The sequence below is a fragment of the Pinus tabuliformis genome, chromosome 1_2 (genome assembly GCF_031772625.1).
Source record: "Pinus tabuliformis cultivar Carrire ecotype Pingquan chromosome 1_2, CPIR1, whole genome shotgun sequence".
NCBI classification, from domain to species: domain Eukaryota; kingdom Viridiplantae; phylum Streptophyta; class Pinopsida; order Pinales; family Pinaceae; genus Pinus; species Pinus tabuliformis.
Window position 1 is genome coordinate 314,858,373 of NC_142298.1, and position 25,788 is coordinate 314,884,160.

At 40.5% G+C, this 25,788-nt stretch overlaps 1 protein-coding gene across 2 annotated transcripts in view; it reads left to right on the top strand.

Moving 5' to 3' along the window:
* Positions 1-25,788, top strand: part of RGS1 (REGULATOR OF G-PROTEIN SIGNALING 1) — a 217,142-nt gene that overhangs the window by 23,388 nt on the left and 167,966 nt on the right. The gene's annotated exons all lie outside the window — the stretch shown is intronic.

Sequence of the window (25,788 nt, forward strand, 5' to 3'; positions counted from 1 at the left end):
ACCTCCTCTGGAAGCCGCAACTTTTGGTGGTGGAATCAAGCCGATCTGACGATCAGTTTGTGAGATATCGTCTGCCCTAGTTTGATGATGAAGCCGCTAATGATGATGCTGCTCATCTAGGGTTTGCTACTGCTGATATGAATCAGATTTATTGTACTATTTCTCTCTGCTGAATTATTGAAGATAAAAGAAGATTTGATCAAAGGGTTTCCCCACACATTGTGGGGTTTGTCCCTGGCTAGCCGCCACATCTTGTGTCCCTTGTTTTGGCTTGTTTTCTGTCGATCGTTTAATGTTCTATTTGCACTTTACTTTATGTAGATGTGATTGCTAATCTGTGGAATATAATAAGAAAAAGAAGTAAACTGTTATACGCATAGAACATACCATAACTTAACATGGAATCGGAGCTGAGGTGAAGACAAAGCCCGAGCAAGAGCAAGAGCAATCACCGAAGAGAAGATTGGCAAGGCTATCCTAAAAGAACGATGGGGTCCTCAACACTCTTTCCCGCTGAAGACAAGCTCTGTGAGAACGCTGACTATCACGGATGGAAGATGTTTATCGATCTAACCCTTGAGGATCAAGGAGTGTTGGATCATGTGAGAGGCAATATTGTTGAGCCTCCATCAAATGCACCTCCTGCTGCCAGGAACAAATGGAAGAACGGAGAAATTAAAGCAAAGAAGATCATCCGGGACTCTATCGACAAGCGCTTGGTGGCCTACATCTCTGAACTAGACACCTCCAAGGAAATCTACGATAGACTGGCGAGTTTATTTAAAGTTAATGATGCAAATCAAGTTTTGTTTCTTAGAAATATGCTGAAGGAAATTAAGAAGGGTAAAGATGAGAGTATGCAAGCATACTTCTTAAGAATCACCGAGATCAAGAACGATCTCCTATCTATTGGGGAGACTATTGCTGATAGAGAAATGGCACTCACGACTCTTGGAGGATTACCATCCAAATGGTACGTGTTCAGGACTACTCTTTTGAACAATCATGTAATTCCTGGTTTCAAGGAATTAATGGCTAGATGCATTCAAAAAGAAACAAGGGTAGAAGAGCAAGAAATGCCAATGCCTAAAGGTCCTCCTGCTGCCTTTTCTTCTCATGCTAAGAAAAGAAATAATTCCGGGACTAATTCAAAAGGAAAGGCTGGACCTAAGGGTGGAAGAAAATGACGATGTTACATCTGCGATAAAGCAGGTCACTATGCAAGGGAGTGCCCTGATAGAAAGGACTCACACCGGGACGATGATCAAAATCCCTCTGATGGCAATCAAAGGAATGACAAATTCAATAGCAAAGGTAAGAGGAGAGCTGAGAATCAAGGAAGAGGACAACCATTCAAGAAGGCTAGAAATTCCAGGATGTATTAAATGCACCTGACCTCAAAAAGAACCTAGTGTCCATCTCGACAATGGAAGACAAAGGCTACAAGGTAACTTTCAGCAATGGCAAGGTACGTATATGGAAAAATAATGTTAAAAATGTCTTTACTCTTGGGTTTAGTGTTGATTCATTATATCAGGTCGATGGAAGTCCGCTAGGTGTCATGTCTTATGACACATATCTTCAGTCGGAACTTTGGCATCGGAGGTTTGCCCCCCTTCATTATAAAGCTATACTCAGTGTAAGACAAATGGTGACAGGGATGCCCGAATTCCGAGTAAAGAAAGAAGGTGTATGTCCAGGATGTGCCGAAGGAAAGCTCAAAAGGGGACCATTCCCCTCAAGCCAAAGTAAGACCTCCGATATATTACAGTTGGTTCACGCAGGCATACCCGAGGTTGGCATTAAGAGGGAGACTACTACACCATATACTCCTGAACAGAATGGTGTGGCGGAAAGGAAGAACCACACAATTATGGAAGCTGTCTGGGCCATGCTACATGATAAAGACTTCCAGAGTTTCTATGGGCTAAAGCTGCAAACGCTGTCGCATATGTACAAAATCGATGCCCTCATCAAGCATTGGGTTCCAAGACTCCTGAAGAAAAGTTCACCGGTAAGAAACCTGATGTTTCTCATTTTAGAATTTTTGGAAGCCCTGTATATTTTCATGTGCCGAAAGAGAAAAGAAATAAATTGGGTGCATCTGGAAAGAAGGGAATTTTCGTGGGCTATGGTGAAAATACTAAAGGCTATAGAATCTATGTAGCCGGTCAAAGGGAAGTTGTAATTAGTCATGATGTCACCTTTGACGAAGATATGGCTCTAAGCAAGGTGAACAATCTTTCGACTTTGAGGAGCTCTCAAGAAGCTGACACCAGGGAACCGAAAGAAAAGGATGATGAATCAATGCCTGATGTAGAAGAACCCATGGATCTGATTGATCCTCATCCACATGAGCCTTCCTCTTCTAGGAAGAGGCCTTCATGGCTTAGGGGGCTACTTGATGATGGTGAAGGACATGCTGCACCCTGAGGAACCTTTCGTGAAAGTAAGAAACCTAATAGGTATCAGGGATACCTGACCATCATGAGCACGATCATACAAAATGAGCCTTCATCATTCTCAGATGTCATCAAGCATCAAGTATGGAAGGATGCTATGACCATAGAATATGAGTCTATTATGGAGAATGATGTCTGGGAAGTAGTTCCCAGACCCCAGGACAAGACAATTATCACTTCTGAATGGCTTTACAAGATAAAGCATGCAGCAGATGGAAGTACAGAAAAGTATAAGGCTCGTTTTGTTGCTCGTGGTTTCTCCCAGAAGGAAGGTATAGACTATGATGAGATATTTGCACCTGTTGCCAGATATACGACCATCCGCTCAATCATACCCCTTATGGCTTCACAAGGATGGAACCTACATCAGATGGATAGATCGCGTTCTTGCACAGTTCGATCAAAGAAGAGGTCTATGTGGAGCAACCCGAAGGATTTGAGATTTATGATCTAAAATCTCATGTATGCAGGTTGAAGAAGGCTCTCTATGGGCTGAAGCAAGCACCCCGAGCATGGTATGAGAGGATCGATAGCTACTTGATGAAGCTGGGACTCACTAGGAGTGACGCTGATCCTAACCTTTACTTTAAGGTTGAAGATGACAAGCCTCTCATACTAGTGTTGTATGTGGATGACCTCTTTCTAACAGGTGCAGACCCTCTCATTCACAAATGTAAGAGGGAGTTGGCTTCTGAATTTGAAATAAAGGACCAAGGACTTGAAGTGTGGCAGAAGCCAAGGGAAATTTTCCTATCTCAAGGAAAATATGTGGTAAAGATATTGGAAAGATTTGGTATGATGGACTGCAAGCCTGTGACTACCTCGAGGATCTTAACTTTTAGAAGTTATATGGTAGTGATGTCGGACCAGATTTGGGAAATGCCTTTGAGTTTCATAAACTCATTCGCACTGATGTTCTTAGTGAACCTCCGTCCGAACATATATTTTGCAGTTAGCATTGTGAGCTCATATTTGGTTGAGCCTCACTGGATTGATGCCAAGAATCTTCTAAGATATCTTCGTGGCATAATTACTAATGGGTTAAGATACACTGTCGGAGATGTGAGACTACTTGGATATACTGATGCTGATTGGGCAGGCAGTGTGGTGAACCACAAGAGCACTTCCGGGTGTTGTTTCACCTTGGGATCTGCTTCGATATCCTGGATGAGCAGGAAGCAGAAGTCGGTGGCTTTAAGCATCGCCGAAGCAGAATATATTGCTGCTAGCATGGCCTCTTGTGAGGCAGTCTGGTTGCGAACGCTCTTCAATGAGCTGTTCGGATTTACATTGGATACCACTGTGATTCTCTGTAACAACCAGAGGTGGGATTCGATTATTGAGAAATCCTGTATTCGTCGATTGCTCCAACAGAAAGACATCATCTGGGATATGGTAAGTCGATGAGCAAGGAGGCTCCATTACATTAAAATGATGTACAGGTCGATACACCTTGTCAAAGCCTAGAGGAAAGATCTAATCTGTGATTTTCCCAAAGGACTTGGAGTCGTCAAGAAACCCTTGTACAAGGGTCGTGCATGTTGCATACATTGAGCTCTGGGAGCTCTGAGGGCTTGCGATTCTTATTGGAGCAACATACGACCACAGGGTGACTCACCCTCCCCTGGTGGTGCGCACTGGAACAAGATGATTCGCTCTCTTGTGGGACAAGATGATTCACTCTCTTGTGGAATAGGATGATTCGCTCTCCTGTGTAGCAGGATTGATGTGTTCTCCGGTGAGGCCTGGATTGATGTGTTCTCCATGGTGGCTTGGATTGATGTGTTCTCCATGGCGATTGTAGCAGGATTGATGTGTTCTCCTGTGAGGACAAGATTGATTAGTTCTCTTGTTGAGGCATCCTACCCATGCAGTCTGGGACTCATGGGAAGTACCTCTCATCTGATCAATGAGTAGGGAAATGAAGTTAGGGACCATAGTAGTACCGATGGACGCATCATTGTATCTACCGTACTCCCTACGCTAGGATGACCTCCATTGATCTGGGATCAATGATACTGGTTTGGGACCAGTGGTAGGAGTTGTACCATACTATCACACTGACTTCAGGTCGGTTGAGATTGGTCTGGGACCAGTGGTACTAGTCTGAGACTGACTTCGTGTCAGTGTAGTACTAGTCTGGGACTAGTTAGACTGGTACATACTATGACGTTGACTTCGGGTCGGTTGAGACTGGTCTGGGACCAGTGGTACACTCTCTGAGACTGCGATACTGGTCTGGGACCAGTGGTAGGAGTGGTACCTACTATGACGCTGACTTCGGTTCAGTTGAGACTGGTTTGGGACAAGTGGTACGCACTCTAAGACTGACTTTGAGTTAGTGGAGGATGATATTGGTCTGGGACCAGTGGAGTTGTACTCACTATGACGCTGACTTTGGGTTGGTTGAGACTGGTCTGGGACTAGTGGTACATACTCTGAGACTAACTTTGAGTTAGTATGGTACATCCTCGATCATTTCTTCTTCTTCATAATTCAGACAAAAGCAGAGCAGAACAGAACAATGCAAGAGCAGAGCATAACAGAGCAGAGCCAAACAAGATCAGTACAGGGCAGAACAAGACAAAGCAGAACAGGCAGAATAGAGCAGAGTAGGGCAAGGGTCAAGCTATATAGGGCAGTGCATTTGATGGATGAATAGTAGCGACCGATAGACAGATTGCAGATGAAGTTCTCCCTAGTTGAGAGGGAGTGTTAAAATTGGAAACCAGGGCAAAACTTCATGTGGGTCATCTTATTCATGGCTAATAATATTTTTATTAGATTCCTCTCGTCGAGAAATGTAGGATTGATATAAAGATCATCCGATTCCGATAAGTATTCATGGAGATATGAATTTATTTTGATTATGGAATTATTATCAAGCCGACCTACAACTCATGTAGGCTCAGAAGCCCAACAGTGGCATCTATTCAAACACCAACGTTGTGTATAAATACAGGAGGACTTTTCCTCATTTGGACTCACTCATCTCATCACATCTCTCTCTCTCTACTGCGTAGAAAAAAGTCTCTTCTCTACTGCATAGAAAAGGGTCTCTCCCTCACACATGTGAAGCCGGAAGCTGCTAAAACTGAAGCTGCAACTGCAAAAGTAAAGATTGACCTGCGTGGACTAGAAGTTCTCCTCATTTGAATTGCACTGTAGGTTCATCTGAACCTCCTTTGAAAGCCGCAACTTTTGGTGGTGGAATCAAGTCAATCCGACGGACGGTTTCCAAGATATCGACTGCCCTAGTTTGAAGTCGGAAGCTGCAACTGCAGAAGTAAAGTTTGACCTGCGTGGACTAGAAGATCTCCTCATCTGAACTGTGCTGTAAGTTCATCTGAACCTCCTCTGGAAGCCGCAACTTTTGGTGGTGGAATCAAGCCGATCTGACGATCAGTTTGTGAGATATCGTCTGCCCTAGTTTGATGATGAAGCCGCTAATGCTGATGCTGCTGATCTAGGGTTTGCTATTGCTGATATGAATCAAATTTATTGTACTATTTCTCTCTGTTGAATTATTGAAGATAAAAGAAGATTTGATCAAAGGGTTTCCCCACACATTGTGGGGTTTGTCCCTGGCTAGCCGCCACATCTTGTGTCTCTTGTCTTGGCTTGTTTTCTGTCGATCGTTTAATGTTCTATCTGCACTTTACTTTATGTAGATGTGATTGCTAATTTGTGGAATCTAAGAAGAAAAAGAAGTAAACTATTATAAGCATAGAACATACCATAACTTAACAAGATCAGACCTATGTAATGCCCGATGATCTTTTTCAGCCAGGAAGGGTCGACGCTGTGGCCATGAGGAGCAGATTCAACCTTTGCCGGGATTGTGCAGAGCTTGAAGGGCTCAATTCTTTAGTTGCCGGGGCTTGGAGAGCTGTGGGCAGATTGTGAGGAGCCGGTGGGACGCTGTTTTTGTCGAAGCAGAACAGTGTCTAAAGAGACAGAATCAAGGTAGAGGGAATCACTACCTCGACGGATATATAGCCAAGGAATCTAGATTCGTGTTGCAACAGCAAAGGAGGATTGGTGAGGATCTGTTCGACAGTTGGCCAGAGGATTTCCAGGAGGGAAATCAGAACTTAGAGGGAGATTTCCAGGAGGGGAGTCGAGACTCAAAGGGAGTCCAGAAGAGGAGCTGAAATGACAGTGAATGGACAAGGGATCAGGACAGGTTGGACGGAGCTTCCAACTTTGTCATCTGGAAGGCCAGGCTCTTGACAGTTCTGGATCGACATCGCATCAAGGACTTTTCTTTGAGAAGCGCGGTTATCCCAGTTGACCTAGCTGAGAACGAGAAGTATGAGGATGCAATGGCGAGGGCGAAGTGAATGATCCTAGACGGGGTCAAAGATCATGTCATACCACATATTGCTGAGAAGAACACAATAAAGGAGATGTGGGACACCCTGGCCACCTTATACCAGGGCTCTTCCGTGCAAAGGAAGATGTTATTGGAGAATCAACTGCTGTCATATCAGATGTAGAAGGGAGAGCAGATAGATCCATTCCTTCTCAGGTTGCAGGAGATTCATGACCAGCTTACTTACGTGGGGTCTACACCGGATCCAGAATTTATGGTCAGGATTGCCCTGAATGTAGTCTCCGAGGAGTGGGAGACATTTGTCCAAAGTATTTTGGGTAGGGATACTCTTCCTGATTGGGAGGAGATGTGGGCAGCTCTTCGCCAGGAAGAGATCAGGAGGATGACCAAGGCGGGGTGTAGTGGCAAGGGAGGTCGAATTAAGAAAGAGGAGGAGGAGGATGTGGCTCTAGCATCTACGGGACAACAAGGGAAGAGGAACAAGAAGGACATTTCCAAGGTTAAGTGCTTCCATTGTGGGAAGCTGGGACATTATGCATCCTAGTGTCCCAGGAAGAAAAACAAGGGAGAGGCTTCCAATTCAAAGGCAGCTCCAGCTAAGGCAGAGAAAGAGGTTAAGATTGATGACGATTGTGCCATGAGTGCTCATGCATCTGTAGAGAAGAGGTGGGGAGACATTGAGTTGTAGTCAGGAGGACTACATACTAGGGGCAGGATTCTTGAGGTGCCCAAACTCTTGGATCACATTGCTACGGGAGCCCTTAACGACAGTAGCATGATGACAGATGTTAGGTGGAGCAAAGTGTGGTGGAGCAGCAAGGCAACGCCAGTGTGCAGAAGTCTGTAGCAGCGCAACAGAGGTTGCAGCAGTGCGAGAGGCACATAGGTGTTTGCAGCAACGCAATGGCAGCAAAGGGAGCACAAGTTAGCAGCAGAGGCAACTTCAGCATCATGAGGCTTCCAGAATGACCGGGATGTCAGTATTTGGGGAAGTCAGTTACCTACTTCTCGGTAACTGGGTTGCAGTGCAGCAGTTTGCAATGGCAGTGCTAGGGGCAGCATGTTGAGAGGGAACTGCAGTACAAATGTAGCAATTGTAGTGGAAGTCTCATGGGCAGCAATATAGGAAGCAATAGTGCAAAGGATGTGAGGCTGCAAGCCAAGCATCAGCACATGTATCGATGTGGAGGATCAATGTGATGTTTCTGTGGTGAAGCATTACTAGAGCACATTCCTCGCTAAGTGGGAGTGTTGGTTTTTGGTAGCATCAGATGTGCTCTAGCCATGGAAATTGGTGAAGAGGCTAAGGCACATGAGATCTCCAAGACCCAGAAATCGTTTGGGGAAATTCCACCCGAATGGAGAGATATTAAAATAATTAATCTTTTTAATGAGACCCTAAGTCTAAACTTAGGAAAATTAAAATATTAATGGGTATTAATATAATATGGGTGAGAAATTTCTAAATGACGAGGATCAAGCCAAATCTAAGCTTAGCCCTTGAGTAGGGACTTAATCTGGGCCATTGAATCGTCAACAAGAAAAGTATAAGGGGGGGCTTGAGGGTCAGTTGGAGACACACCAAGTTGATCAAGAATTCAATTTTCCGGGGCAGGGTTTGCTGAGAAATCAAGTTAGTGATCTGTTGTAGCGAGGGGCAGTTCGATAGAAGGCCAAGAATACATATGAGAGAGCAAAGAAAGTGCTAGAGAGACAGCGCAGAGCCTTGGAAGGCTGACGCATAGGCAACCAGGACTGACATAGAGGCTGAGTGAGCCAACACAAAAGACGTAGAGGGCCAAGAGGTTGACGCAGAGGCAGTAGAGGCTGTGCAGAGGCTAGCAGAGCTAACGATGGGTTGAAGAGGCAACGTTGAGGGATTTTCGTGGGGCAACTGGGAGCTGAAAGGTAGACGCAGAGCAGAAAAGGGTGACACAGTCCCTGGAGGGTGACGCAATTCCAGAGAGAAGCTTGGATCAACTTTCGTTGTGCAGCTAAGGAACTGTCGTAGTTGCTGTGGGATCAAGCATGCGGTTGCTGATAACCCGAAATATCTGTCTCCGAGGAAAGGTACTTTTGCCAAGGAAATTCTCTGAAGGGTGAGCCATTTTTGGCACCCTAGTTGTATTCAGAAAACTGCATAATAATAAAACCCTCATATCTGCTGCATTGGATTCTCCCGCATTGGGTTTTTCCGGGGACGATTGTCCAAAAATAACGGTGTCCCTTGTGTGATTGTCTCAGTTATTTCAGTTGCTGATCTGTATATGTGTTGAGGCTGCATTTGTGTTTATTTCAGTATTTATATTTATAAATAACTTGTTAATGGAAAGAACAAGTAGGAGATAATAAATTAGATAATGCAGTAGGGATTTCTGATGTGTCAGACTTAGAAATTACAACATGGTATCAGCGCATTACAGATCACAGGAGGACTGAAGGCACCAACAGAAATTTGAAATTTGCAGCAGTAGCAGTTGTTCAGAGAGACAACGTTGTTCCAAAGCAAAAGCAACAAGAGAAGAAGTGATTCAGAGCCTTCATCATAATTTCGAGCCAGGAGGAGGGCCAATGCAGAGGCAGAGTGGGGCACATCAGACCTACGTAGTGACCGGTCATCTTTCTCAGCCTGGAAGGATTGATGCTATGGCCAGGAGGAGCAGATTCAGCCTTTGCCGAGATTGCGTAGAATTTGAAGGGCTCAGTTCTTTAGTTATCGGGGCTGGGTAGTTGTGGGCAGATTTTGAGGAGCTGGTGGGACGCCAAGTCTGTCAACGCAGAACAGTGTCGAAGGAGACTAAACCAAGGTAGAGGGAATCACTACCTCGACGAATTTCTAGCCAAGGATTCCAGATCCGTGTTGCAGTGGCAAATGAGAGTTAGAGAGGAGCGGTTCGACTGTTGGCTAAAGGATTTCCAGAAGGGTAATCAGGATTTAGAGGGAGATTTCTAGGAGGGGAGACAAGACTCAAAGGGAGTCTAGAAGAGGAACTGAAATGGCAGTGAACAGACTAAGGGATTAGGACAGGTTGGACGGAGCTCCCAACTTTGTCATCTGCAAGGCTAGGATCCTGGCAGTCCTAGATCGACATTGCATTATGGACTTTGTCTTGAGAACCGTGGCTATCCTAGTTGACCCAGCTGCGAACAAGAAGCATGAGGGTGCAATGGCGAGGGCAAAGTGCATGATCTTAGACGGGGTCAAAGATCATGTCATACCACACATTGCTGAGAAGAACACAACAAAGGAGATGTGGGACACCCTGACCACCTTATACCAGGGCTCTTCCGTGGAAAGGAAGATGCTATTGGAGAATCAGCTGCGGTCATATCAGATGTAGAAGGGAGAGCAGATAGATCCATTCCTTCTCAGGTTGCAGGAGATTCGCGACCAGCTTACTTCCGTGGGGTTTACATCGGATCCAAAATTTATGATCAGGATTGCCTTGAATGCAGTTTCTGAGGAGTGGGAGGCATTTGTCCAAAGTATTTTGGGCAAGGCTACTCTTCCCGATTGGGAGGAGATGTGGGCAGCTCTTCACCAGGAAGAGTTCAGGAGGATGACCAAGCCGGGGAGTAGTGGCAAGGGAGGTCGAATCAAGACAGAGGAGGAGGAGGATGCGGCTTTAGCATCTGCGGGACAACAAGGGAAGAGGAAGAAGGACATCTCCAAGGTTAAGTGCTTCCATTATGGGGAGTGGGACATTATGCATCGTTGTGTCCCAGGAAGAAAAACAAGGGAGAGGCTTCCGATTCAAAGGCAGCTCCAGCTAAGGCGGAGAAAGAGGTCGAGACTGATGGCGATTGTGCCATGAATGCTCATGCACCTCTAGAGAAGAGGTGGGGAGACATCGAGTTGTAGTCAAGAGGACTACATATTGGGGGCAGGATTCTTGAGGTGCCCAAACTCTTGGATCACATCCGTCTACGGGAGTCCCTAACAACAGTAGCATGATGACAGATGTCGGGTGGAGCAAAGTGTGGTGGAGTAGCAAGGCAAGGCTAGTGTGCAAAAGTCTGTAGCAGCGCAATAGAGGTTGCAACAGTGCGAGAGGCACATAGGTGTTTGCAGCAGCGCAGTGGCAGCAGAGGGAGCACAGGTTAGCAGCAGAGGCAGCTTCAGCATCATGAGGCTTCCAGACTGACCGGGATGTCAGTATTTGGGGAAGTCAGTTACCTACTTCTTGATAACTGGGTTGTAGTGCAACAGTTAGCAGTGGTAGTGCTAGGGGCAGTATGGGAAACATGTTGAGAGGGAGCTGCAGTATAGATGTAGCAGTGGCAGTGGTAGTGTCATGGGCAGCAGTACAGGAAGTAACAGTGCAGAGGATGTGAGGCAGTAGGCCAAGCATCAACACAAGTACCGATGTGGAGGATCAGTGTGATGTTTCTGTGGTGAAGCATTACTAGAGCACATTCCTCGCTAAGAGGGAGTGTTGATTTTTGGTAGCATCGAATGTGCTCTAGCCATGAAAATTGGTGGAGAGGGAAAGACACATGAGATCTCAAGACCCAGAAATTGTTTGAGGAAATTCCATCTGGATGGAGAGATATTAAAATAATTAATATTTTTAATGAGACCCTAAGTCTAAACTTAGGAAAATTAAAATCTTAATGGGTATTAATATAATATGGGTAAGAAAGTTCTAAATGATGAGGATCTAAATCTAATCTTAGCCGTTGAATAGGGACTTAATTTGGGCCGTTGAATCGTCAACAAGAAAAGTATAAGAGGAGGCTTGAGTGTCAGTTGGACACACATCAAGTTGATCAAGAATTCAATTTTCTGGGGCAGGGTTTGCTGAGAAATCGAGTTAGTGATCTGTTGCAGCGAGGGGCAGTTCGACAGAAGGTCGAGAATACATATCAAAGAGGCAGAGAAAGTGTCAGAGAGACAGCGCAGAGCCTTGGAAGGCTGACGCAGAGGTTGAGTAGGCCAACGCAGAACATGCAGAGGGCCAAGAGGCTGACGTAGTTCCAGAGAGAAGCTTGGATCAACTTTCGCTGTCCAGCTAAGGAACTGTCGAAGTTGCTGTGGGATCAATCATCCGGTTGCTGATCAGCCAGAATATCTGTCTCCGAGGAGAGGTACTTTTGCCAAGGAAATTCTCTGAAGGGTGAGCCATTTCTGGCACCCTAGTTGTATTCATAAAACTGCATAATAATAAAACCCTGATATCTGCTGCATTGGATTTTCCCGCATTGGGTTTTTCCGGGGACGATTGTCCAAAAATAACGGTGTCCCTTGTGTGATTGTCTCAGTTATTTCAGTTGCTGATATGTATATGTGTTGAGGCTGCATTTGTGTTTATTTCGATATTTATATTTATAGATAACTTGTTAATGGAAAGAACAAGTAGGAGATAATAAATCAGATAATGCAAGAGGGATTTCTGATGTGTCAGACTTAGAAATTACAACATATGCTTTTGTTAAATTATTGGAAATCACTCCTTCTGTTCAAGCAGACGTCCCCTATTATTCCTTTGGAGCAAAAGACTGACCTCCTTGCACCCGCCTCCCCTAAAAATCAATTAGAATTAAAATGTAAGATATTTCATTCTTTTACAAGTACATTTAATCACATTTTTTCGCCCCTTAAACACGTTTCTTTTGGACTTGTGCTATATTTTTTGGACACACCAAAGTTTGTGAGTTTCCATGGTGATTTATTGGCTTGGGGTTAAATCGGAAAAGATCACAAAATTGCATATTTCTCGATGGTTTTGCCAACACTAGTAGGGGGGGTCTCACGATCTTCTCATCCTTAATTGTCTTCCCTGCCTTTTGGATTCTACCAAGTACACATGCTTTCCCCATTGTGGGGAAGACAGTGTGGTTGTTTATATCCTTAGTCTTAGGACTTTTATTGTTCATATCCAAAATGGAGTAAGTTAAAGAGTAGACAAAATTAATCATTTTTCCATTGAAATACTTCTCTAAATCTTGTTGAAAATTTGTTGGAAGTTATAGTTCCGTTGCTTGATGGGAACTTTGACCATGGAACTTTATCATCATGGGTTTTAGCCCATTTTAACAAACCCAAGTCATCAAAATTCTAGGAAATTTGAGTGTATCAACATACAATGTTGTCTAGTAGGAAAAGTTGAGTTTGTCCACTTTCTAACCCACTCCATTCAAAACTTCCATTCCTTTCACCCACTCATGTTTTTCAACCATGCCTATATGGATTTTACCATTTTTAGCTCTAGCTCCTCTTTGTCCTCTCCACCTGTAACAGGGTTTTCTATTTCTCACCATCTTTTTTCTATCTTGATAGTTGATATGCCACACTTATGATCCAACTTATTCTTAGCCATTGTTTCTGTAACAACTCCTTTGTTACCTTTTTGTAAATATTGTCTTGTACACTGTTATGTAATTTGATACTAATTTTAATTGATGGTTGGACTGAGAGTGGACGCAGATTCAAAGCATGTGGAGGAGAAGTTGTGGGGAACTTGCTTAGGGAAGCAAACAAGTTTAGTTAGCCACCCGTTTCCCTGTTGAATTAAAGGGATCACTGAATAGGCATCTAACCCTACATATGAGAGCCTTTGTTGACAAAAAGTACAAATATAAAGTCAATTAAAAGTGGCATATGGGCATTGATAATAAGTACAAGTCATCCATTACTGTGGCAGGGGTGCCTTTGGTCAACATGCCACTGGACGACATGCCAGAAAAAGGCATATGCGGAAAAAACACAGAAAAGTGTGACTAACTCCGAGGGAGAGAAGCGCAGAGATATTAGAGAAAGCGGGGAAGTGTAGACAAAGTGGTGCTGAGCAAAAAATTGGAAAACAAGGAGGCAAGCCACTTTGCAGAGAAGAGATAGTAGGTGGAGCATTGGGAGGGTGCTCTGGATCCCTGTGTTCTTGTTAAGATGGAGACTTAGATCTCTAGATTCCTGAGTCTTCTTATCTGGTGGAGCCCTAAATAGGGCCTTGGATTCTTGAGTATTGGTTGAATAGGTGGAGGCCAAGATCTGTGGATTCCCATGGGGTCTATAAGGTGGAATTCATAGTGTGCTTTGGATTCCTACAGGAGACAGGTGGAGGCACTATGGTTTTGGATTCCTGAAGTGCAAAGTGGGTGGAGATGCTTGAAACTTTAGATTCTTGTAGTGTTGTTTGGGTGGAGCACTAGATGTTTTGGATTCCTTGAACTTGTTGTGGGGTGGAGCGCTAGATGTTTTGGATTCCTTGAACTTGTTGTGGGGTGGAACACTAGATGTTCTGGATTCCTTGAACTTGTTGTGGGGTGGAGCTCTAGATGCTTTGGATTCCTTGAACTGGTTGTGTTGGGCGGAGACACTATGCGCTGTGGATGCCAGGTGGAGGCACTATGGACTCTGGATTCCGATGTGAATGTTCATGTGACTAGTGTTGATTCCCTTGAGCACTTAACTCCTGAGGCTCTGAATCTGGCTTGGGTGTGGTTAACTGCAAGAAAGAACAACAGTGTAGTTGGCCTATGGTTGGGAGGAGAGTTGAAGTCCCTCTCTCAGTTTCTAGTCATCTAACTATCAAGATAAGTCACTTACTTGCATTGCTATGTTTGTCTATGTAATGTAAATATTACTTATGCTATTATGCTATTATATGGTATTGGTTGATTAGCTCTTTAAGAGGAAACATATATCTCTATGTGTTGCAGTGCAATGTATTGTGAGTTATCATCTCATTTGTAGGGGCATGATAAGTTGTGTGATGTTGAGATGTTCCTGTATGGATAATTTATTTAGGCTTATGAATGGATTATGTAATAACATGTTCATGTTAACGGTTAATTGACTAGCAGATTGGCTGTATTTGTATATTCCCTTTTCATGAGCATGTGTAAATGCTTGATTGACCTTTGTGCAAAAGTCGAGAAGACCTCAGAGGAACATTGGGCAGGTTCAATTGATTTTCTCCCTCGGACTGATCGAACGTAAATCCCGTGAGTAGAAGGTAATGGAGTCATGAAGTCCATGTACGAGAGCCAACGAGCTTCGCTGTTTGTTGCTACAACATAGGAGTAAGAGGCAAATTGAGAAGAACCACTAAGTGTAAGTGGGCACTTGTTCTGTAAACTACCATGGATATTCCACTGGATAGTTTGTCAAAACATATGTGATAAATTATACTTAAAAATCCAAAATCTACATTATTACAACTTTGTAACTCTTTAGATTTATAGATTACTGTTAACAACGTGTTGTTGCACAAAGTGTCTAGGCACCGTGATAACGCTCAGAGTTAAGGGTTATCACTCTAATCCTTACTCACTCTGTTTAGACTCTCTCCTAGACAAGTCAAGGGCGGTAGTCCCTAAGGTGAATGAATGAGAATACCCTGTGAAACAATGGCTCTAGGAGACTTAAAGATGGACAACTTGATGAATTTAAAACAAGTCTTGGTCAACTGAGATGGTTAGATTAAACAAATAATACAAATAAGGCACAACCACAAGATAAAAGTGATTCTAGACCAGTGCCTTAATATTCAATTAGCCATAAACAAGATATCTCGAGCAATTTATAAATGTGGCAAAGCGACGATTATGAATAATTAAATGTCAACGCCCAAAACCTCATCATACAAGAGCTTCTAGCAATTAAATCCTGTGAAGCATTATGAAATTTAAATGCTAAGCAATGATTCCAGATTTAAAATGGTTTTGATTAATAACCCAGATCTAGAATAATTTATCATTCTCCAATAGTCCATGAATTTTAAAACATTAATCGCACTTGACAATAGAGAAATCACTACCACGAAAAGACACCAAGGAACTTTAGATTAACAATTTAATTATTCCTTAGGCAATTAATTTAATGTGGTAAAATGAAGAAATTAAATTTTTAATGTGACTAAAAATCAAATCAGAAGGCCTTAGTCAAAATTAATTTTTTATGGGCCGTAGGCCACATAAAAATTAAAATTTTTTAAATGTAAAAGCTTAAATTCCTCTTTTGATTTAATTCCTTAGCAATTCTAAAGTCACCAAACAAATTTTAAAATTTTTAGATTTTTTTTTAATGTTTTTTAAATTTTAGATTTTTTAAAATTTAGATTTTTTAATGTTTTAATTTTTTATTTGTTTCTTTAATTTTTTAAAGCAAAATAAAAAATAAAGAAAATAAAAGGAAAGCAACTCAAAATCAAAATAAAAAATCATAAGTAAAAGTAAAAAAGAAAATGTGAAATCAAAGCAAGACAAAAAATAAAAATAAAAAATCAAATTTTAAATCAAAACGAATCTAAAAGACAAAATAAAATAAATCTAACCCAAATCCTAAACTAAACAAACACAAATAATAAAAATCAAATTTAAAATAAAAAAAACCGAATCTAGAAGTTAACTAAAGTAAAAAAAATCAAATTAAAACAAAATAAAAAAAGAAACTAAACCAAACCCTAACGCATAATACAAATGAAAAAAACAGAAAAGAAATCAAGCTATGGCTAACCCTAACACATAAATGAAACAAAAAAGAAAAAAATCAAATTGTTTGAGTGTTTTGTGTGCAGGTGTGGAGAGGCTCGATGACGAAGTTGGGGAGCAAGGTTTGCAGCGACGCAATGGGAGGCAGCGTTGGAGAGACCCGTGGGTAGGAGATGAGGAACGATAGGCAGCGTAGGAGATGGAGATACGCGGGTAGGAGATGAGGAACGATAGGCAGCGTAGGAGATGGAGATACGTAGAAGAAGGCAGTGAAGGGATGGCAATGGGAGGCAGTGTTGGAGAGAGCCGCGGGTAGGAGATGAGGAGCGACAGGCAGTGTAGGAGATGGGGATACGTAGAAGAAGGCAGTGAAGGGATGGCAGAGGGAGGCAGCGAGCAGTCAATGGAGACTGCAGACGAGGAGCTTTTTGTAAGGACGCAGAATAGGGAGTTGGCAGGGGTGGAAATAACCGCAGGTCGAGAGGGTATAGCAACACATTGGTAGGAAACGAAAATAGAGGGGATGAGGGCAGCGGATTTGCTTGCAGGGAAGGAAGGGTTGCATTTTTTCTGATGCAGGACGCAAAGGGAGGCAACGAGCAGCAAGGGATAGGAGGAACGAACGAAACACAAATGGCAGTAATGGCAACGAGATTGCAACGATGAGGAAAGACTTCTAGCAGCGAAGGAATGAGGAGGAGGGAGCGAAAATTGTAAGAATGGAGCAATGTTTTGCAGGCAGTGAATGGGAAATCTGCGGATCGATTGAGAAAGGAGGGTCGCAAAAAGGGAAAAATGAGGGTTTTCTAAAAAAATTCGAAATTTTCTACAACAAAGAATAAAAAAACCCTAGGCAATAGCTTGGAAAAGTCAGTCAACAGATAAATGGTAGTCAGAAAACCCTTAAATACATTTCTAGAAATTCTGATTAAAATATTGAATCTGTTTGCTTCAGATTTCCTTGAAACCCTTATAAAAATTTCCATATTTAAATTTTTCAAACCCTTGAACTGCAAAAATTTGAATAATATCCCTACAAAATTATGTTGATAAACCCCAGAGATCTAGATCTTACCCTCCAGGTCCTAAATCTGGACTCTACACAAATTTCCTCCTCAGATCTGTAGCTGCACGACAACAAAAAAACACCCAAACGATATATACAGTGATAAAACCTAAACCTAGAAAAACCCACGTTTGAAAAATAATTACAAAATTACAAATTGCAGGCTATAATCAGCTAGATCTATCATTATGCCGCACAAAAAATTAAATTTTTAAATTTTAAAGGAGGTGCTAACTCGAAACCTTTCGTGCATCACCAACAAAAAATCTTATGATAAGCCCGGAGCTAATTTTCTGGGCTCTTCAGGAAACACAAATCAAGAGTTGGCTGGTCCAACTGAAAACTTCCCCTAACGCCCGAGGATCTAAAATCAAGATTTCCCTGCAAAACTCGATCCAACCATTAAAAATAGAGTGAAAAAATAATAATAAAACTCAGACAAATAGAGATACCTACTATTACGTTCAAAATTTAGATTATTATTCAAACTCCAACGACTGAGCAAGATACCTGTACTCAAATCACTCTTTAGAAGCTATCATCAATGGCTTTAGAAAAAATTATGCATGAAAACAACACATCTTATAGTATTCCCATGAAGAGTAACACCAGCAGAACTTAATCCCAAAGTTTTTCTTTATTATCCAGAAAAAGATTACACGAGCTTCTTGCTAAGCACACGACTCAAAGGTCGGATGTATTGACTGACAAATGACCTCCTATTTAAAGATAAATCCTCCAACGACTAGTTCGAGTGATCTTCGTTAAAGCAATCTCGACTGTTGATGAAGATTAAAATTTCTTTTAATGTCATTCGTCGAAATATTTAAATATTTGGGGAAATTCAAAAATTTTCATTAAATGCATTTTAATTAACTCAAAAATAATTTTTTTGAGTTAATTTCCAAAAAAATTGACTTTGACTTAACCCCCAGGGATCAAAGGTTTTAAATTTGGCAAAATAATTAATTTACCTTAGTCCCAGGGTTTTTTAAAAGTTAATTTTTAAGCACCGACGAATTTTGCCTTTGGAGAATTTAAATTTCCCTAGGACCTAGAATTAATTAAATTTTCGGCTTATGATTTTAATTAATTTTTGGCCAGAAAATTCAAATAATTAACTTATGAGGGGATAAATTATTTTTCCAACCCTCAAGACACTTTACATCATGATTTTCATATTTTTTACATCGTAAGGGGGAAAACCCATTTGTAATAGACCCTCATAGACTACTCATTTCTGCGACACAAATATAATCTAGCAGACCAAGCATTTTGTAATAAAATAACCTAACCAAATAGTTAGGATTATTCCCAAATTTCTTTTACATAGACTTGATCTAGAACATTAGGACTCGCCGAAGATCCTAGCGACAAAATCCATTCCAGCTTTGGGGTAAGAGTGGAGGAAAACTTTGTTGACCATCTGAGAATGGATTGGTGAGACAAAAAACCTCCCAGAATGGAGATCGTCACTAAAAAAGTAGGTTTACATAGGTTGTTACATACATGACACAAATCTGCTGAGCTTATTTACATTATACACATGCAGAAAAGGGTTTACATAACATCTTGGAAGTCAATCTGATGATGATAGATGGACGACACAGACACATCGATCAAGTGCTATCCCTTTTGCGAAAAAAGGGGGTGTACTGCTATGGGTTGTTGACACGTAGTGGTCAACATCTGGCTCTACTTGGGGGCACGTTGCTGCACTGGAGAAATGTGAGAATCCAGAATCTGCATCCAGACAACACACAATATAAGATACGTAGTGGCCATCCAAAAATCATCATATAACATTAGGCACAAGAAAGATATAAGCTCTTCATTTTTTAACTATCCTAATAACATGAAAAACACTAATCTAACTACAAAATGAAATACTGAAATAATAGGGTATAAGGTTATAAATACAATACAAAGATGACCCATGGCATCAGATGCGTTCAATATAGTGCATATTGAGCATTTGCCTGCTTTTAGGCAGATCTATTGGTTGTTTCTTGGATGTGCCATGTCTAATCCTGCACATGGTAGGACTTTTTCCTATCCGAAAATCAAGCTGCTCGCGGCCATCAGATGGATCAAACCGCTTTCTCATTCTCTTTCTCTTGCGTTTTTTCTTTGTGGCAGGCTGTGATGTTGATGATGATGTGGTCGGCACACAACTTCCTTCTTGATCCGAAAATCGTTCATATGGAAAATTTGGAATGTTCAAGACATCTGTGACCCGCGCGTCTTTATGAATCTAATCTGTTATGACTGGTGGATCAACCATGTAAGCATCAACCTGATTCTTATCAATTTCCATTTTATCTGGGTCACCTTCAATTAGCCACTTTTCAATGGAACAAATGACCTCCTCATAATAAGATGGAGCTTGCTGCAACAAACATGGAGGCTTATGATTTGTTGACGTTTCCTTGTTTCTTTCATCCTCTGACCAATGCTGAAATTTTTGTACCTGTATCTTTTCCATTGTTATGGCATCCATCTGGTTAGAGTGTTAGACCTTCATAGCACTTATTTCCTTGGCATGGTTTTCCTCCATATGGTCAATAACCTATTCTGAAGACATATCTGACCAACTTCCATGTCCTTTATACTTTTATCATTCTTTTCTTTCATGCCCATGAAGCAATTTTGCATATAGTTTATCTCTTTCTTATGATTTGCTTGCATGGTAGCTCACTGATTATTATAATCGAATCTCATGATGGTCATTTCTTCATCCATAGTTGACAACCTATTCTGAATCAAACTTATTTCTTCTTGATAACTTGCTTCCATTGCAGTCACTTGATTTGAATGATTGAATTCCATGATTGTCATCTTTTCCTCTATGGCTAATAACTCGCCTTGTATAGAATTAATTTCGCTGCCATGATCAGCTGTTAATATTGCTTGATTAAGTTCCATATCTTTAATAAGTTGGGCCTGATTAACTTCTACATTCTTGATTACTTGACCCTGATTTAACTGTATGTCTTTAACCATTTGAATTAACTCGAAATTATTTTCAACTTCTATAGTTTCCTTTACTTCGGCTTTTGCTTTGACTTTTCATTATCTCCATATCTGTCTTCAAAGGCATCAATGATTGATTGTAGAGAACCAAAATTGTTATCAGGGAACTTAACAAACCAATCTAAAGAATCTCCAGATAAGGTGAGAACGAAAATCTTCATCTTCACATCTTCATAGTTAGAATATGGGCGACACTTTCTTATATAGAGGCTGACATTCTGAAGGTGAGTTCGGTGGTAAAAGCATTGTTACCTTGAAAAGGAGGAAATTCATTGATGGCGTCACCAAAAAAATAAGGATAACCATGCGAAGCTCCTTGAATATTAGTAAAATCATAAGGAGCAAACAAGTCATAATCCTTGATGACTTGTTTAACGGGAAAAATATGGGCCAAATGGATATCAGAGAGAGAGATTCCTGCTCAAGAAAATCAAAACATCTACAAGAAGCGAGCTTCTAGTAGAAATTCTTGTAAGAAATGGAAGAAGTGGAGTCACCACTTGAGCATGAATCTCTCACAAAGTTTCCAAAGGCGAAACCGAAAAGTTAGTGGATGGAGGCAGATGGATATTCAAGGAGGGCTCCTCGTTTGAGATTAAATGAATAAATAAGTGGAGTCGCCACCCACTTATAGGTGCAGAAAATGAAGATGAAAGGATTAGATGAGAGTGATGACGAGAGTTAGGATGGTGAGAAATGAAGAGATGAAATAACGCCAGAAAAATGAGATGAAATGATGTAAAGCCAAAGTCCAATAAATTGGTCTTTGGTGGCAATGCCAAGAAGTGTTGGCTTTGTCGGCTCGAATGAGAGATGAGAAATGAGAAGAATGATGAGGAAATGTCGTTGAAACGCTGAGAATAAAATATCCCCGGCAACGACGCCAAAAAATGTTGTGCCGCTTGATGGGCTAATGAATGGTGGGAAAGATTAGATGATTAGAAAAATGTCGTGAGGACCAAGGACAAAAAAACTCTATCCCCGACAACGACGCCAAAAAATGTTGTGCCGGATGACGGGAAGAATAAAGATGAGATGATTAAAATGATGTCGAGGAAACCAAGGACAAAAAAAATTCGGTCCCCGGAAACGGTGCCAAAAAATGTTGTCGCTCAAAGTGTCTAGGCACTGCGACAACGCTCAGAGAAAGGGTTGTCACTCTAATCCTTACTCACTCTGTTTAGACTCTCTCCTAGACAAGTCAAGGGGGGTAGTCGCTAAGGTGAATGAATGAGAATAGCCTGTGAAACGCATACTCTAGGAGACTTAAAGATGGACAACTTGATGAATTTAGAACAAGTCTTGGTCAACTGAGATGGATAGATTAAACAAATAAGGCACAACCACAAGATAAAAGTGATTCTAGACTAGTGCCTTAATATTTAATTACCATAATCAAGTTATCCCGAGCAGTTTATAAATGTGGCAAAGCGACGATCATGAATAATTAAATGTCAACGCCCAAAACCTTATCATACAAGAGTATCTAGCAATTAAATCTTGTGAAGAATTATGAAATTTAAATGCTAAGCAATGATTCCAGATTTAAAATGTTTTTGATTAATAATCCAGATCTAGAATAACTTATCATTCTCCAATAGTCAATGAATTTTAAAACATTAGTCGCACTTGACAATAGAGAAATCACTACCACGAAAAGACACCAAGGAACTTTAGATTAACAATTTAATTATTCCTTTGGCAATTAATTTAATGTGGTAAAATGAAGAAATTAAATTTTTAATGTGACTAAAAATCAAATCAAAAGGCCTTAGTCAAAATTAATTTTTTATGGGCCGTAGGCCACATAAAAATTAAAATTTCTTAAATGTAAAAGCTCAAATTCCTCTTTTGATTTAATTCCTTAGCAATTCTAAAGTCACCAAACAAATATTAATTTTTTTTTAATGTTTTTTAAATTTTAGAACTTTTAAATTTTTAATCTTTTAGATTTTTTAATGTTTTAATTTTTTATTTGATTTTTAAAATTTTTAAAGCAATAAAAAAATAAAAGGAAAGGAAATCAAAATCAAAATAAAAAATCATAAGTAAAAGTCAAAAAGAAAATGTGAAATCAAAACAAGACAAAAAATAAAAATCAAAAGTCAAATTTTAAATCAAAACGAATCTAAAAGAAAATAAAATAAATCTAACCCAAATCCTAACTAAACAAACACAAATAATAAAAATGAAATTCAAAATAAAAAAACGAATCTAGAGGTTAACGAAAGTAAAAAAAAATCAAATTAAAACAAAATAAAAAAAGAAACTTAACCAAACCCTAACGCATAATACAAAAGAAAAATAAAAAAAAGAAATCGAGCTATGGCTAACCCTAACACATAAATGAAACAAAAAAAGGAAAAAAATCAAATTGTTTGAGTGTTTTGTGTGCAGGTGTGGAGAGGCTTGATGGAGGAGTTGGGGAGCAAGGTTTGCTGCGATGCAATGGGAGGCAGCGTTGGAGAGAGCCGTGGGTAGGAGATGAGGAACGACAGGCAGCGTAGGAGATGGAGATACGCAGAAGAAGGCAACGAAGAGATGGCAGACGGAGTCAACGTTGGAGAGAGCCGTGGGTAGGAGATGAGGAACGACAGGCAGCGTAGGAGATGGAGATACACAGAAGAAGGCAGCGAAGGGATGGTAGACAGAGGCAGCGAGTAGTCAATGGAGACTACGTATGAGGAGCTTTTTGCAGGGATGCAGGATAGGGAGCTGGCAAGGGTGGAAATAGATGCAGGTCGAGAGGGTATAGCAGCAAACTAGCAGGAAACGAAAATCGTGGGGATGAGGGCAACGGATTTGCTTGTAGGGAAGGAAGGGCTGTGGTTTTTTTGATGCAAGACGCAAAGGGAGGCAGCGAGCAGCAAAGGATAGGAGGAACGAAGGAAAACACAGATGATAGTAACGACAACGGGATTGTAGGGATGAGGAAAGAGTTATGGCAGTGAATGAATGAGGAGGGAGCGAAAATTGCAGGAATGGAGCAACGTTTTGCAGGCAGTGAATGGGAAATCTGCAGATTGATTGAGGAAGGAGGGTCGTAGAAAGGGAAAAATGAGGGTTTTCTAAAAAAAATTTGAAATTTTCTGCAGCAAAGAATAATAAAAATACCCCAGGCAACAACTCGAAAAAATTAGTCAACAGATAAATGGTAGCCGGAAAACCCTTAAAAACATTTCCAGAAATTCTGATTAAAATATTGAATCCTTTTGCTTCAGACTTCCTTGAAACCCTTTTAAAAATTTCTAGATTTAAAAATTTCAAACCCTTGGACTGCAAAAATTTGAATGATATCCCTGCAAAATTATGTTGATAACACCCCAAAGATCCATATCTTACCCTCTAGGGCCTAGATCTGGACTCTACACAAATTTCCTCCTCAGATTTGTAACTATACGACAACAAAAAAACACCCAAATGATATATACAATGATAAAACTTAAACCCAGAAAAACCCACGTTAGAAAAATAATTATAAAATTTACAAACTGCAGGCTCTAATAAGCTAGATCTATCATTATGCTGCACAAAAATTAAATTTTTAAATTTTAAAGGAGGTGCTAACTCTCGAAACCGTTCGTGCATCACCAACAAAAAATCTTATGATAAGCCCGGAGCTAATTTAGCTGAGCTCTTCAGGAAACACAGATCGAGAGTTGGCTAGTCCAATTGAAAACTTCCCCTAACGCTTGAGGATCTAAAATCAAGATTTCACTGCAAAACTCGATCCAACCATTAAAAATAGAGCGAGAAAATAATAATATAACTCAGAGAAATAGAGATACCTGCTGTTACGTTCAAAATTTAGATTATTATACAAACCCCAGCGACTGAGCAAGATACCTGTACTCAAATCACTCTTTAGAAGCTATCATCAATGGATAGAAAAAATTATGCATGAAAACAACACATCTTACAGTATTTCCATGAAGAGTAACACCAATAGAACTTAATCTCAAAGTCTTTCTTTATTATTCATAAAAAGATTACACAAGAGCTTCTTTCTAAGCACACGACTCAAAGGTCGGATGTATCGATTGACAAATGACCTCTTATTTAAAGATAAATCCTCCAATGGCTAGTTCGAGTGATCCTCGTCAAAGCAATCTCGACCGTTGATGAAGATTAAAATTTCTTTTAATGCCATCCGTAGAAATATTTAAATATTTGAGGAAATTCAAATTTTTTCATTAAATGCATTTTAATTAACTCAAAAATTTTATTTTTGAGTTAATTTCCGCAAAAGTTTGACTTTGACTCAACCCCAGGGATCAAAGGTTTAAAATTTGGCAAAATAATTAATTTACCTTAGTTCTAGGACCTTTTAAAATTTAATTTTGAAGGACTGACGAATTTTGCCTTTGGAGAATTTAAATTTACCTAGGACCTAGAATTAATTAAATTTTTGGCTTAGGATTTTAATTAATTTTTGGCCAGAAAATTTAATTAATTAACCTATGAGGGGATAAATTATTTTTCCAACCCTCAAGATACTTTATATTATGATTTTCATATTTTTTACATCATAAGGGGAAAAACCCATTTGTAATAGACCCTCACAGACTACCCGTTTCTACGACACAAATATAATCCAACAAGCCAAGTAATTTGTAATAAAATAACCTAACCAAATAGTTAGAATTATTCCCAAATTACTTTTACATAGACTCGATCTAGAACACTAGGACTCGCCTAAGATCCTAGCGACAAAATCCATTCCATCTTTGGGGTAAGATTGGAGGAAAACTTTGCCGACCATCCGAGAATGGATCGGTGAGACAAAAAACCTCCCAAAATGGAGATCGTCACTAGAAAAGTAGGTTTACCTAGGTCGTTACATACATGACACGGATCTGCTGAGATTATTTACATTATACACATGCAAAAAGGGTTTACATAACATCTTGGAAGTCAAGCTGATGATGATAGCTGGACGGCACGAACACATCGATCAAGTGCTATCCCTTTTGCGAAAAAAGGGGTGTACTGCTATGGGTTGTTGACACGTAGTGGTCAACACAACGCATGCATGCAAATTAAAATTATGGAGAAAATAAAGAACGACGAAATAAAAGCTCACAAACACATTTGACACACGAACAAAATTACTCTGAGAACATGAAAGCAAGGGTAGCCATCTTCAGTCTGAAGGGCAAGGCTGATATTTGGTGGGAAGATTTAAGGAATGTGAAGGATATTAGAGATAAGGAATTGACTTGGGAAGGTTTGAGAGATATTTTGAGAAGAAGTATCTATCTGAAGAATATTATGATAAGAAGGCCAAAGAGTTCTACGCGCACAAATTGAGGCAGTTGACAGATGATGAATATACTACTAGATTCTTGGAGCTGTTAAGATACGTGCCTTACATCAAAGAGGAGAAGACAAAGGTTCAAAGGTATCTTAGTTGGCTACCTCAGGCATTCATGGACAGAATAGAGTTCAATGAACCAAAG